The sequence below is a fragment of the Bufo bufo genome, chromosome 4 (assembly GCF_905171765.1).
Source record: "Bufo bufo chromosome 4, aBufBuf1.1, whole genome shotgun sequence".
Lineage (NCBI taxonomy): Eukaryota > Metazoa > Chordata > Amphibia > Anura > Bufonidae > Bufo > Bufo bufo.
The window spans coordinates 190,460,100-190,476,824 of record NC_053392.1 but is presented as its reverse complement, the minus strand read 5'-3'; positions in this window follow the sequence as shown (position 1 = coordinate 190,476,824).

Here is a 16,725-nt window from a genome sequence, read left to right as displayed (position 1 = left end):
CCCTGGTGCAACAAAGTGACGTTAGGGCGTTTTTGTACAAAAATAGAGACTTTTTCTCCCCCTTACCCGGACGAACCAACGTGATTCGGCATGACATAGTGACAGAACCTGGGGTTCGCGTAAATGTAAAGGCATATAGAATACCGGAGGCCAGGCGAGAGGCAGTCGCAAAGGAAATAAAAATGATGCTAGAATTGGACGTGATACAAGAGTCCCACAGTGATTGGTCGAGCCCCATAGTGCTGGTCCCAAAACCCGATGGCACTGTTAGGTTTTGTAACGACTTTAGGAAACTCAACAGTGTCTCCAAGTTCGATGCCTACCCGATGCCTCGGGTCGACGAACTCGTGGACAGGTTGGGACAAGCCCGCTACATAACGACCCTAGACCTGACGAAAGGCTACTGGCAGATACCCCTAACTGAATCGGCCAAGGAGAAAACTGCCTTTTCCACTCCTGAAGGCTCGTTTCAGTATAAGCGGATGCCTTTTGGTCTGCATGGAGCTCCTGCATCATTCCAGCGAATGATGGATAAAACTTTGAGCCCACATCGCCCGTATGCAGCTGCTTACTTGGACGATGTGGTCATCCACAGCCCAGATTGGGAATCGCACCTGCTTCGGGTACAAGCAGTGGTAGATTCACTTAAGGAAGCAGGTCTCACGGCCAACCCAAAAAAGTGTGCCATAGGCCTGGAGGAAGCCAAATACCTTGGCTACGTTATTGGCCGGGGACTGGTCAAGCCCCAGACCAATAAGGTTGAGGCCATTCAAAAATGGCCCCAACCGATAAACAAAAAACAAGTTCGGGCCTTTATTGGCATTACGGGGTATTACCGGCGGTTTATACCCGACTTTGCCACCATTGCCGCCCCTCTGACCGACCTGACAAAGGGCAGGGGGTCGGCCATGGTTAAATGGAATCCTGAAGCCGAGGAGGCCTTCCAGAAGTTAAAGCGGGCCCTTTGTGTACTACCGGTGTTGGTAACCCCGGACTTCTCAAAGGAGTTTGTGGTACAGACGGACGCCTCTGAGGTGGGCCTAGGGGCTGTCCTATCCCAAACCAGAGACGGTGAGGAGCACCCAGTGGTATACCTGAGCCGAAAGCTGAACAAGCATGAAAAGAACTATGCCATTGTCGAGAAGGAATGTCTCGCTATTAAATGGGCCCTAGACTCGCTGAAATATTACTTACTGGGAAGGTCGTTTAAGCTCGTCACCGACCATGCACCCCTAAAGTGGATGTGTGACAACAGGGAAAAAAATAGCCGCGTGACAAGGTGGTTTCTGGCCTTACAGCCCTTTAAGTTTTCAGTAGAGCATAGGCCGGGCAAGCTCCAAAACAATGCAGATGCCCTCTCCCGCATGCATTGTATGCTGGGGACAGTTGCTCAGCCGCGGGGGCTAGAGCAGAGGGGGGGGATATGTGACGGTATGCGAGGCGAGGTGGTGGATGATAGGTATGTTTCACCTCGCATGCGCTCTGTTGTGAGGGACTGAACCGGAATCCGACCCGGGTTTTTTCCAGCCTCTAAGGCAGGCTTGGTTCCGGTCCAGAGATTGTGGTCCACTGGAGTTCACCTCCAGGTGGACTTTAAATAAACAGGAAGAGAGCACAACAGGTCTCTCATGTGCTGAGTCTCAGGATTGTAACCTGTGTGGCTGAAGGGAGAGCTATGTTTGGATGCAAGAGAAACTAAAGGTTTGCTTTACCATTTGTGTTGGCGGTGTCGGGGAGCAGCCCCACACCGTATAGTCAGGACATAACTGTATAGCTTAGCGCCGGACGGCAAGGATTTACTTTCTGTTTTGTTTGTTTTCTGCTGTGCAAACCTTTTGGGCTAAATAAACCTGGCAACCAGCCAGACTTTCAAAGAAACTGCCTGCATACGGACTGTCTGTTTTCAGAAAAGGTGATCCCCACCAGCTAATCTCCCACAATATATATATGCTAACTAACTAACTAATGTAATAACACAAGAAAGCAGAGAGCACAACAATAACACTGCTGTCTCTTTCAGATCTGCAAATTACTGCATACAAGGGCTGCTGGGGAGGTTCTTATAGAGTAAGGGGTAGGCAACTTTCCTATTGGTTTCTAGGGATGTTGCTAAGCTCAGACAAAGACATTGCAGCCTTTTCATTGGCCCACAAGCAAGAAGGGAAGTTACTGATGGAAAAAAAAATCTAGAATATTCGAAATTACGAATATATATCACTATATTTTAAATATTTCAAATTCTCGAAGTGCCGATATTCACGAATAATATTCGCTATTCGAATATTCGTGCACAACACTACCCAGAACCTGTCCTGCTGAAGAGTTCCTACAGGTAGTCATTAACGGCACATTGCAGCTGAAGCAGCCTATCAAGTGTTGCAGCTAGAGCAGCCTATCAGCACAGCATGGCAACATCTCACCTGGCACGTTGAATAGGTTCTGGGGAGCTTGGGGGGTGCAGCGGAAGAGGCGGTAGCTGTGGAAAAGGTGGAGTCAGCCGAGGAGGAGGAGAAGAGGATGGAGTAGGAGGAGGAGAAGAAGAAGAGGTAGGCCTGCATGCAATCCGTGGCGGTAACACCAAATCCACACGGGTGCCACGGGTTACATGTTTGACGGCTGTCAGAAGGTTCACCCAGTGGGCAGTAAAAGTTATGTACCTTCCCTGCCCGTGTTTTCTAGACCACGTGTCTGTGGTCAGATGTATCTTGGCAACGACACAGTGTGCCAGAGAAATATTCAATTGCCGCTGAACATGGCCATATAGCTCTAGAATTCCCTTCTGGGAGAAATATTTCCTTACGGGGACATTACATTGTGGTGTGCCATTGGTCACAAATTTTCTAAAGGCCTCCGAGTCCACCAGTTTATATGGCAGTAGTTGGCGGGCTAGCAGTTCCGACAGGCCATCGGTCAGCCGTTTACCAACAGGGTTATCTGGCGTCATAAATTTTTAACGCTCGAACATTTGGGCCACGGAAGCCTGCCTTCTGCCAGATGAACGCGATGACGGCACAGTGGAAGGTGTAGTGGAGGACAAATGGAAGGAGAAAGGAGAAGGAGAAGAGGAAGGACGTGGAGTGCCGGGATTGTGGCTTTGTGGGTTCTGATGGCGTTGTTTTCACTAGGCTCGGTGATGGGAGGCCAGTTGCATTTTTAAGATGGTCGTTCCTAGGTGAGTGTTGGGCTTACAGCGACTTATGCGTTGACAGCACAGGCTGCAGATGGGAACACTATTGTCAGCAGCTAACACGTTACAAAAAGCCCACACTGCAGAGTCTTGTGCCAGTTTCCTGGGAGTGCAAGATGTGACCATGCATGGTAGATGGCTCGCTCCAGAAACATTTGCAGTCTGCTTTTTGCCTCATATGCACTACGAGTTCTGCCTTCTCCTCCTCCTTCTCCTCCCTATTTGCTGCTTCATCTCTCCCTCTGAACTCCCCTCCTCTTCTTCTCTTGTGGGCACCCACGTGACATCCATCGACACGTCATCATCGTCACCTTTACCACCACTGACATTAGAGATCTCGGAGTTTGCAGCAACAGCAGGGACCACCCTCCTTGGGCTGATCTGGATAATGTCGTCAGACCACTGCTACCTGCTCTTCCTCATCCGATGCCAAGAATAGCTGCGCATCGGTAAGGTCTGGGAATGGATTGGAAAATAATTCCTCTGACTCGAGTGGAGGGGATATGGTGGCGGTGGTGGTGTCGTTAGGGGTGCACACAGCAGAAAGTGAGGAGGGTGCAGATACAGAGGATGAGGAGGGTGCAGAAGCGGAAGTCTGAGTGAGGCACTCTACCAACTTTGGTGCATCCTTTGATGAACGCACCTTCTCCAATTACCCACTTAAGCTCCAGCCTGGTGCACCTGCCAGACCCCTACCACCCCTGCGGAATGTCCTACTATTCCTCTGCCTGTTATTTTTTAAAATACTCTGTGCCAAAGTCCCTAGAGAAGAGCAGTATTTGGTGGAAGCCGTTATATTTCACCCCTCAATCTCTATTTTGTGGAAACAGATATATGGAACACCTTAATCAGTATTTTGTAGAAGCAGGTATATCCCACCCCTCAATCAGCATTTTGTGGAAACAGGTATATAGAACACCTGAATCAATATTTTGTGGAAGCAGGTATTTCGCACCCCTCAATCAGTATTTTGTGGAAACAGGTATATCAAACCCCTTAATCAGTATTTTGTGGAAGCAGGTATATCAATCCCCTCAATCAGTATTTTGTGAAAGCCGGTGTATCGCAGGCCTCAATCAATATTTGGTGGAAGCAGGTATATCACACCCCTCAATCATTATGTTGTGGAAGCAGGTATATAGAGCCCCTTAATCAGTATTTTTCAGTAGCAGGCATATATCACCCCTCAATCAGTATTTGTGGAAACAGGTATATAGAACACCTGAATAAATATTTGGTGGAAGCAGGTATATCGCACCCCTCAATCACTATTTTGTGGAAGCAGTTATATCATACCCCTTAAGCAGTATTTTGTGGAAGCAGGTACATCAAACCCCTTAATCAGTATTTTGTGGAAGCAGGTACATCAAACCCCTTAATCAGTATTTTGTGGAAGCAGGTATATCGCACATCTCAATCAGTATTTTGCGGAAGCACGTATATCGCACCCCTCAATCAGTATTTTGTGGAAGCAGGTATATAGAACCCCTGAATCAATATTTGGTGGAAGCAGATATATCACACTCCTCAATCAGTATTTTTCGGAAACAGGTATATAGAACCCCTGAATCAATATTTGGTGGAAGTCGGTATATTTCACCCTTCAATCAGTATTTTGTGGAAGCAGGTATATCAAACTTCTTAATCAGTATTTTGTGGAAGCACACCCCTCAATCAGTATTTTTTTGGGGGAAACAGGTATATCACACCCGTTGCAAATAGCTCTTCCAATAATGTTTGTCCCTCTATATACCTGCTGCACAATACAAATGCACTATAATATACTTTCTATTATAGGTATTTCACACCCCTCAAAGAGTATTTTTTTGGGGGGCAACAGGTATATCACACCAGTTGCAATTAGTTATTCCAATAGCGTGTGTCCCTCTTTATAGCTGCGGTATCACAGCAGAACTGCACACAACTGCTGCACAATACAAATACACTATAATATACTTTCTATGTTAGAAAGTTTATTATAAGTATATCACACCACTCATTATATCACACCTATCGATAGCACACCTACACCAGTCCTTCAAAGGACTTTTGTGGCCCTATTAGCTAGTGTTTGGTTTCTCTAACAGTCTGTCCCTGCTCCACAAAGCAACCTCTCCCTACAATGGCAAAATACAGAATATAAAATGGCTGCCAGATCAGGTTCTGTTATAGGGTAGGGGTGTGTCCATGTACTGAAACGTCTCAATTGGCTGTCCTGTCCCACCTGATGGATGTGTCATGGGTCAAAGTTTGGCGCAATGCAAAAGAATATGGCGCATGCGAACATCGCCATATGTTCGGAGAATGGCGAACAAGCAAAGTTTGCCTCGAAACGACCGCCGGGCAAACCGCAAGGCCATCTCTAGACAGGACACAGTGTGTTGTCCGCATCTTTTTAGGCCATATTGAAATTAATGGGTCTGCATCCTATCCAAAAAATTGCTGATCAGATGCGGAAAAAAAAATATAGTGGCGTGAATGTACCCAAACAGTGACTGATGATGTGATAACAGTGCAGTAAAATCTACTGACTTACAGTTGATACGTGTTCTCCCAGTTGGAGTCATTCTCATCGTTACCATCTGGTGCAGACCACCATAATGACTTCTTCCATTCATGACTTACTACATCTCTGGTGTTACAAGTGGCTTCAATGACACCACTGTCCTAGAGACTTTAAAAGAGCTATTATCCATTTGCCTGTCTGATTCCTGACCTGTGCTAATTCACCGTAATGTTCCTGTGCCACCTTCCATGACCTTTGGATTGTTTCACAAACTCTTTCATCCCGGACCTCTGCAGGTTTCCTGCCTTTGAGTATTGCCTTAGTGCTGCACAGAGGTGCCTCAGGGCTGTCTCTAATGTGCTAGGTAGCTTCTGCTATATCTATCCTGTTATTTGCCTCATTCACGGTGTGAATGTACTTACCTATGCATTTACCAAATATGTTCCAGACCAATTTTGATGCAGTTCCTGATGCCAGACGGGTTATCTGCCACTCCAAGTCAAGCCTGGTTCTAGTCTTGCAAATATTGGCTGCCCAAAGATTCAAGTGGTTAGCTCTATTGCTCTCAGTATGTTACTAGAACTGCTGCCATTTTATTTGCCAAGCTTAGCTATCCTGTGCTAATATAAAATATTATATTATACATGTCAGTCTGGCTATATCCTGTTATAGAATGACTTTGCTAGTGTTTGATAGTGATGAGCGGGAGGTGCCATATTCGATTTCGACAAAATTTGCGAATATTCGCTTGAATATTCGTCTCATACTCCTTACCCCGGGAAATTGGTTTGGTCCAGATTGCAAATGGGAGGTCATTAAGTTTAGTCATTACTGAGCAAGCAGTGGTTCAGCAAATGGAGTAGTCTCGCCCACGGTGCACTTGAATCCGCATTTTCACATACATTAAAAAAAAAAAATAATAATAATGTTTCTTAGAGTTTTCACAAAATAGTGTAGGTAGGTTTTTTTATTTGAGGCCCTGGCTTTATTATTACTTTGAAATTAATTTTTGTTTGACAGACCCCCTTTTACAGCTGAAATAAATAAAACCTTCTTATGCTGCTTGCTTTAGTATGATGTGTGGCCTCATTATCAAGGGGTCTTCCATTTGCCACATTCAACACACTTTTTTAGTAAAGAAGTGCTTAACTGTTAAAGATTTGGTTAGAGGTGTGGGTAATACAGTTGGCTATCATTTTGATCTGCAGAAGACTGTAATTCTAAACAGCAGGTGTGTTGCAAGTCCAGAATGTAGTTCTAGAAACAGAATTGGTTTTCTTTGTGTGAAGTGCAGATTTTTAAGTTCACTTTTAGTTATAACAATGCAGAAACAATCAGGAAAAAAGCTTGTGTTCAAGGGCTTGCATAAACTTGATTTAGTTACTCTCTTGGGGACTGTCTTTCTTAATGTGCTTTTTTATGGCCTCTAATTTATTATTCTGTGCTATGCCTATTCAACTTTCCTTCCTTTGGCTAAATATTTGGATTTTCTTTTTTTTTTGTCTGATGTGCATTTTAATTTCTTTTGTTGCTTCTATCCTACTCCTTCTCTCGTATGTCTATTTTCTTCATTGTCTTATGTGCCATTTGCCCAATTAGAATATAATATTTCAGGAAATGGAAGTGGCTCATTTAATTAAAGGGACTCCAAAATCAGTTTCAAAGGAAGCATACCGCCATGTAAAGTAGATGTTCTGAGACATAACCATGTGCATATTTTTTGAGAAAAGCCAATCCTCTAATCCTGACAAATGCTTTATTATATTTTTATGCAAAATATTATTTGTGGAGCACTATGCACTTCGTTTAGTGCATCATCACTGTCCTAGTAATACTGGCCATGTCGTACCTTCTTGTTTGATTGACATTCACTAAAATTTCAAATCCGAATGCCATCCAAAACCCTTATTTGCATATCAATAGAAAGAAACATTTCTCAGGATTAGAGTAACATATTTTCCCAAGAAATGTATGGTTATGCTTCAGGGGACCCACCCTATATGGCGATATTCTTACTTTTAAGCTGATTTTTGGAGGTGAGAGACTCCATTTAACAGGATAATGATCTTTACAAAAGATACAATGTGCCACCCCCTAGGACCGATCGTGTCCCAGGTTTAAAGGAATGCTAAGTGGTGTGCTGTGGCCTTTATAGTTTCTGTGTGTCTGTCACGGGGGTCCTACCGGGATCCCATAGATCCCCAGGGTTAGGTTCCAGAACAATAAATGAAAGAGTTGTAGAACATGGAGAATAAGTCGAGTCCAGACTTGGTGAAAGTTCAACAGCTTTACTTTAATAAACTTGCATCCAGACAATATTCAGTCTTTCTCTTGGTTCCAGCAGGTTTTGGGGTAAATTGGCAGGCAAACTTGAATATTCTACTTTTTCTTTCTGCTGTGCTAAACGTCAGTCTGATTACTGGACTCTGTAGCGGTTCTGGTACCTTTGAAGTGGGGTGCCTTTGACTGTTGATTCTCTTGTGATGCTCTGTCTCTTAATCTGTAAGGTGTCATGGAGCTCTATGAGTTGCTTCTCTGGAGAGACTCCTGCTGCAGGAGAGGGAACCTTCACCTCACTGCTACATCTTGACTTGTCTGCTCCCAACACTAGACACTAACTAGGACTTCCTGCAACCACTCCCTTGGTAGGAAACAGGACTAGCCTACTTCTGCCCAAAAGGGTGAGAATAGAATGGTAAGTTACATTCTATCTAAAGATCTCTCTTCCATATCCGCTGCTACCTGCTGGTGAACCAGGCACATTACATGAATAAAACAGTTTCATAGCAATTTTATGAATGCACAGTGTAAATACACAGATAACATTATTGTTAGCCATTAGAGACAGTAGCAGTTTGTAGGAATGGTAGTGTGTAGGTAAAACATAATAATTAAACACAAAACAATACATATCACCAACATAAATTACAGTGCTCATCAATATATATGGTACAAATTTTGTGGATTTCTATAGAACCCATACTGGTGAAGTGGTGTAAATAAAGAGACAATAAAACCAAATGGGTTCAATGTTAAGATGATAAAATCCCAAATCAAAAAAATTGCCATGGATGTTCACCGTGATAAGAAATACTACAGCACTCTGTGTCTTCCTTCAATGATAATTTAGGTTTATTCGCCAAGTCATGTGCAATGTTTCGACCACAGTCTTTTTCAATCACTATGATTGCATGTCCTACATACACATGTATACCCACCCGTACACGTCATGCGACAAATATGTAAATAAATGAATCAGCAGAAGAAGAAATAAAGAAATATAGCTCATGCATATAGAGATACACCTCAGGGTGAAACGTAATACAAAAAAAAAATCACTTACTCATAGGTGACATGGGAGGGACCAGGCAGAAGGTTTGTATTCTTCATGTCTATAATGGGCTAACAGAAGGTTAGGACAAGCATTAATAGTTTCCAGCAACGAGATGATACCCATTGGCTTACTCACTGAAGATACTGTATGCATCTATAGTTACTTAGCAATGGGATGACAATTTCCAGTCCAATCCACTGACGTACAAATAGCTATGCGTGATATGTGCAACTATTCTATGTGTCTAAGAGGACGCGTCATGCAGTTGCCTAGCTATGAGCATGACAATTTCCTATATTCTTCTAGCAGAGCATGCTCTGTCTCTCAAAGCAGATGACGAGCAAGGTACAGTCCTGATCAAAAGTTTAAGACCACTTGAAAATATCATATTTAGCATGGCTGGATCTTAACAAGGTTCCAAGTAGAGCTTCAACATGCAGCAAGAAGAAATGGGAGTGGGACAAAACATTTTTTGAGCATTCAATTTAATGAAAACAACGAATAAACTGAAACAGGCTGTTTTTCAGCTGATCAAAAGTTTAGGACCCCACCTCCAAAAAAAAACTAAACCCCCCCAAAACAGAAATCAAACTTCCAAACATGAACTCAGTAATGAGTAGCTCCGCCATTATTGTTTATCACTTCCAAAATTTGTTTCAGCATGCTTGATGCAAGCGTTTCCATGAGGTGAGTGGGAACTTTTCTCCAAGTGGTGAAGACGGCCGCACAAAGGCCATCTACTGTCTGGAACTGTTGTCCATTTTTGTAAACTTCCCTTGCCATCCATCCCCAAAGGTTCTCAATTGGATTTAGATCAGGGGAACACACAGGATGGGCCAAAAGAGTGATGTTATTCTCCTGGAAGAAGTCCCTTGTCCTGCGGGCATTGTGTACTGTAGCGTTGTCCTGTTGAAAAACCCAGTCGTTACCACACAGACGAGGGCCCTCAGTCATGAGGAATGCTCTCTGGAACATCTGGACATAGCCAGGGGCCGTTTGACGCCCCTGCACTTCCTGAAGCTCCATTGTTCCACTGAAGGAAAAAGCACCCCACACTATTATGGCGCCCCCTCCACTGTGGCGCATAGAAAACATCTCAGGTGGGATCTGCTTGTCATGCCAGTAACATTGGAAACCATCAGGACCATCAAGGTTAATTTTTTTCTAATCAAAGAATAAAACTTTCTTCCACCTTTGAATGTCCCATGTTTGGTGCTCTCTTGCAAAGTCCAAAAGAGCAGTTCTGTGGCGTTCAAGGAGAAGAGGTTTTTGAAGACGTTTTTTGTTTTTGAAGCCCTTCAGTCTCAGATGCCGTCTGATGGTTATGGGGCTGCAGTTAGCACCAGTAAGGGCCTTAATTTGGGTCGAGGATCGTCCAGTGTCTTGACGGACAGCCAATTGGATCCTCCGGCTCAGTGCTGATGCCATTTTTTTGGGTCTTCCACTTGACTTTTTTGTTCCATAACCCTCAGGATCATTTAAGAAATTCCAAATGACTGTCTTACTGCGTCCCATCTCAGCAGCGATGGCGCGCTGTGAGATACCCTGCTTATGCAGTTCAGCAACCCGACCACATTCAAAAAGGGAGAGTTTTTTTGCCTTTGGAATCACAACGTGTGACTACCTGACAGAAAATGACAATGAATCCACATCTTTGCACAGGTTTGGCCTTTTAAATGCATGTGGTCCTGAAATTTGGATCAGCTGAAAAACAGCCTGTTTCAGTTTAATCGTTATTTTCAATTAATTGAATGCTCAAAAAATGTTTTGTCTCACTCTCATTTCTTCTTGTTGCATGTTGAAGCTCTACTTGGAACCTTGTTAAGATCCAACAATGTAAAATATGATTTTTTGCTGTTTTTTAAGTGGTCTTAAACTTTTGATCAGGACTGTACATGAAAAATATGAACGTACGATCCTTCTCCCTGGTCCCTCCCATGTCACCTATGAGTAAGTGATTTTTTTTTTTGTATTAAGTTTCACACTGAGATGTATTTCTTTATGCATGAGATGTATTTCTTTATTTCTTCTTATGCTGATTCCTTAATTTTACATGACTTGTAGAGGTGGGTATATACAGGTTAAACTTAAAAAAATTGGAATATTGTGCAAGGTTCATTTATTTCAGTAATGCAACTAAAAAGGTGAAACTAATGTATGAGATAGACTCATTACATGCAAAGCGAGATATTTCAAGCCTTTATTTGTTATAATTTGGATTATTATGGCTTACAGCTTATAAAACCCCAAAGTCTCAATTTTGAGGTACCCTTTGCTCAGGGGGTATGGAGTAATTAGCTGACTAGAGTGTGACACTTTGAGCCTAGAATTTTGAGCCTTTTCACAAAATTCAAATTTTAAGATGCATTAATGCAATTCCTTTTAATTTGCATTACTGAAATAAATGGACTTTTGCACAATATTATAATTTTTCGAGTTTCACCTGTATGTGTTGAAATGTTTCATATGACTTGGTGAATAAACCTACGATAAATTATCACAGAGTGCTGCAGTATTTATCACAGTGTCTATGCGGGGCCTGCAGGCTAGGGCCTGATACTGCTTGCACTGCCACTTAATAATTGGATCTATTTAACCGGTAGTGCTGCAATTTCTGTGCTTATGGGATCTATCTAGCCATAGATGTTCAACTATTTCACTGATTTGTCATTATTTAACAAAGAGCTCAGAACATTGCATGGATCAGTATACAGGTGAATAGGGTTGAGCGAATAGAAGTATCTGAAGTGGACTTTAATCTGAATTTCAGGAAAAATTTGCAGAATTTCCTTCATAATAACAAATCAATTCCCTGAAATGGCTGTAAAAAAATAAAAATTCATACTCACCTCATCCATTTGAGCATAGGGAGGCTTAAAGGGTTTGTCCCACAAAAAATATTCTGCAGTTTTCAAATCAGCACCTGGATCTGAATACCTTTGTCATAGCATTTAATAAAAAAATTTGCATAGCCACAGAGTTATTCAATAAAATGTATCTGTATAGCACCACCTGCTGTTTTTTTTTTTTTCTTATCTCTTTGACCTTCTCACTGAGAAGGCCGCACATGCTCAGTTTCATCTTTCAACTGGCTCCTGAGCTGTGATAGGGAGAGCATGGACACGCCCTCTTAGCTGCAGCAGAAAAGACACTCCTCTTGAGCTTTTAGCTTGATATAAATCTAGCAGAGCAATGAATGGGGAGCTCTCTGGATCCAGGTGAGGTACAGGGCTGGTTCCAGCTTTGTTAGAAATAAGCTGTCTAGTACTATATGATGCCTGATTTTCATTTTTTCATTAGTCATTGGATAACCTCTTTAAGATCCGGTGTGAAATCTTGTGCGGAGTAATGTATGATGTCACCACACCTGCCAGAGTGACGCCGTCATCATGCATCATGTGAGATTTTGCGCAGGATCTTCAATCAAGATGGCCATGGCAACCTATTCACGCTCAAATGGATATGGTGAGTATTATTATTACTTTTTAACTGATTAACCTCTGAAAGCCTGCATTTTTCATCTCACATGCCGTGGTCAGCGATGAACACGGCATCGGAGGAGTTCAATGATGGGGGCAGCTCAATCATTACTCCATCATTATGCTCACTACTTGCAAAGAAACGTGCTGTGTGATGAAGTCATTAGTCACTAAGAAAATTTCGTAGTGAAATTAAATGAATCAGCCAATTGAATTTTTTGTGAACTTCACTCATCACTACAGGTGAATATCGAAAACTTGGCCATATATCTTAAAAAAAACAAAAATGCCACATTATCCCTTTATCAGGTCTGTGTCAAACTAGAGAGATACCAGCTCCGCTTTCCTCTCTTTATAAACGTATATGGTAGCATGTAATCTGTTCACTGAGCTGATATCCTGTTTACTTAATTTAAGGTGGTGGGGGTGTGATAAGTGGAGAAATATGCACTTTCTCTGATAAGATATATTACAAAGTTCATTTTATCCACTTGTACTCTTGACTTATGTAAAGTTTGTTGAAAGCTTGTGACTATTAGAGAACTTTATGCATAGGATCATCTATTGATTAAAAGATAATAAATATGCCATTGTAATATAAAATACATATTTCATTTCCTTGTTTGGTTACTACCTTGGAGGCTCTCACTTGAAATTCACTGTAAAATAATTTAAGGTGTACCTGTATTTTTCTCAGAAGATGTACTAAATGCATGGGTTTGTACTATATATAGTTCTCTGGAAAGGTGTTATAATGCTAATGCCTTTCTATTTGTTTTGTCTGACGGCCCTGTTCATGCAGTATCTTCAGTTTTAGTTCACTTGAGTTATGGGGGTAAGTCCACAGCTCTGAAGTCTGCCAGCAATACACATTCCTGTCCTAACTGCACATAGTGCTCATGCCCAATTAGATTCAAGCACTAAGAAATAAGCCCTCTTCTGTCATGTCTGTATGTGCCTTGCTATATTACGCACATCTAAATATAAAAAATAATTAAATATAATCAGGGGATAAAGGTAATAGTCCATGTACTTTGTAGAGGCTGTAAATGAAGTGAACGATAGGAGGAGGCATGAAGGAAATGATGATGAGAATGACCTGGGGAAAATGCTGTTAGCAATCAGATGAGTAATCTTGCAAACTCATCCATAACTTCCCAGTTAGGCCTCTTTCACATGAACGTGACAGATTGGCTCGCACCATTACGCAAGCAAGTTCAGTGTCTCTGGTGCTATAATTTAACTTCACTGGCCCTAGTGGTATTAGTTGCCAGCAATTTAGGCAGAAGTGAAATAAAGTGATTTACATGTTTAATATTTAGGATACTGGCTACCAGATATACACAGGTTGTGTGGAAGTACAGTGACTATTTAAGGCTCAATAGGGGTTAATAATAAACTGCATCATTCTAGCTACCTAGGCAACACAATCATCACATGATATTTAGTGCTTAGCTTACTTTTTGTACTTTTTTTCACTATTCTTTTATTTTTATTAACTCTTTCTATTTTCACATTTTCAATCTTGAGACAGACCAACAAAAGCCTGATGTAGCCATAGTAGCCATAGTTATTACAAATTACACAATCTCCTGTACCACTCCTAGAGATTCTATTGTTTACCAGAAGGTGTAATATATTGGCTACCCAAACATAGGACATAATATACATTAGAGAGAGATGATGAGAAAAGAGAGAAGAGGGAGGCAAGAAATAGAAAAAAACAAAAAGGGGAGGGGGAGGGGAGGATAAAGAAAGAGAAAGGAGAAGGGGGGGGGTCGAACTTCAGTACTTAAGAAGCTAGGCAGTGCTTAAAAGGCTGGTCAGGTGCTTACAAAGCTGGTCAGGTGATGCTAAGCTAATCAAGTTAAGCCTTCTAACTGTCATCATAGCGTTTCCTAACACCTACTGTCATCCAATGACCTCCAAGGTTGCCACGTTTCCAGGAATTTCTCGTGACTCCTATTGATCCAACTCGTCATTTCTTCAAATTGGCAAATCTGATTGACTTTAGCCTTCCATTCTTGTATTGAGGGAGTACTAGTATTTCTCCAATGGAGAGGTATAATGGCTTTAGCAGCCGATATAAGATGGGTTACTAAGTTGTGCTTAGATGGCCGATAAAGATCAGTTGGTAGTGAGAAGAACACTATTTCTAAAATGATCTTAAGTTCGGGAGTTGAGACCTTATTTATTACTGTGATAACACCCTCCCAGTATGGAATAATTAGTGGGCATGTCCACCAAATGTGGGATAGTGAACCTACTCCTTTGCCACATCTCCAGCACAGTCGATCAGGGGACAGACCCCTCCTGTGTAGGAACTCCGGGGTTCTGTACCATCTGGAGAGGAGTTTGAAATGATTTTCCTGTAGACGTATACATGGTGAAAATCCATGTGAGAAAGCTAGAAGTTTTTTAAGTTCCCGATCTAAAAAAACAGTGTCAAGCTCTCTCTCCCATTCTCTAATGTACAAAGGCTTTTTCACCTCACCCTCGGCTCCCACCAGAACATATATTGCTGCAATTTTCCTCTGTTTGGGAAGTGAATATAACAGTATCTTTTCGAAATCAGTCAGTGGTCTCCCTGAGCTGCACTTCTTTCTTAACCCACCAAACACAGCACTTATATATGACTTTGTGAGGAAAGAGCTCGGGGAGTTTTTTATTTGCTCTGGTAGCCTGCTCAATATAGATGCTTCTGTGTCAGGGATTAACTCCCACAGTCTAACCTGCGCTATCGAGGACCAGATCTCCGGGAGGATATCCCTGTTGTTTCCTAATAAGTCGGGGATAAGGCTTGCTGGCAATAGGAGACAGGTTGGGGGCTAAGTCTTTACCGAGTTCTTTCCATGTCTCTCGAATTCCTTTTAATAAGGGATCAAGGTCTTTGTTTTTGTTTATGCTTATTTCGGGTAGCCATAGGAGACTTTGGAGTGAAGGGCCTACACTATAATCAAGTAACTCCTGAACATCTGGTTGTCTCTTGGGGTCCACTGACTCTAACCACCTATTCAGTTGTATAGCTTGGTAGTATTTTGAAACATCTGGGACTCCCAAACCTCCTTTGTCCCTATGTCTAACTAGAATGGTATGTGAGATTCGAGGTCTCCTCCCATTCCACAGGTATTTAGAGAAGCTTCGCCTGACATCTAGAAGAAATGTTTTTGGTAGGTGTATCGGTACCATTTGCATTACGTATAGGATCTTGGGAAAGACATAGGCTTTGAGCACATTTTTCCTGCCCATCCAGGATATGTAGGGCAAGCTATATTTCTGCAAGGTTTGTGTAATGTCTCTTTTAAGGGATATATAGTTGCATTTATAAAGATCATCTAGGTCCCTTGGTATTAGTATCCCTAGGTATTTTATTGGTCCCTTAGTCCAGTGAAAGGGAAGGTGGGTCTGTAAAGAGGCTGCTCTTGATTCTGGTAATGAAATGTTTAGTATTTCAGATTTGGAGTGGTTAACTTTAAAGTCTGAAATCTGGCTAACTATTTTTATTTTTTTTAACTAAGTGATCCAGACCTTTATCAGGATTAGTCGCCAAGAACAGAAGGTCGTCTGCGAAAGCAGTACATTTTAGGTCTTTCTTTCCATAATTACCACCCTTAATTTCAGTGCTTTGTCTGACTAGCTGAATGAGGGTCTCTACTACCAGTATGAATAGAGATGGGGATAATGGGCACCCTTGTCTTGTCCCGTTTGTTATTTCAAAAGTTGGGGAGAGTGTGCCATTGACTTTTAATCAGGCATGTGGTTGCTGGTATAGAGTAAATATTGAGTGTATAAACGGATCAGGAATGGCAAATTTTTCCAGAGTCAATTTCATAAAGTTCCAATTGACCCTGTCGAATGCCTTCTCGGCGTCTATGCTCAGGAGGAGCAACGGGAACCTCTTTGTTTTAGCAGCGTGGATTGCGTGAAAGATCCGGTGTGAATTGTCTTTCCCTTCTCTGCCTTGGACAAATCCTGACTGTTCTGGACCTATTAAGGAGGGTAGTATTTTGCTTAGTCTAGTTGCTAGAATTTTAGCCCAAATCTTTAGGTCCAGATTCAAGAGGGAGATTAGTCTAAACCTTCCACAGTTCTGAGGATCCTTGCCTTCTTTGTGGATAAGTGTGACATACGATTCTTGTGTCTGTCTAGGAAGGTGACCTCCCTGCAATAATGCATTACAGACGTCAGTAAATCGGGGTATAAGGATATCCTGAAATCT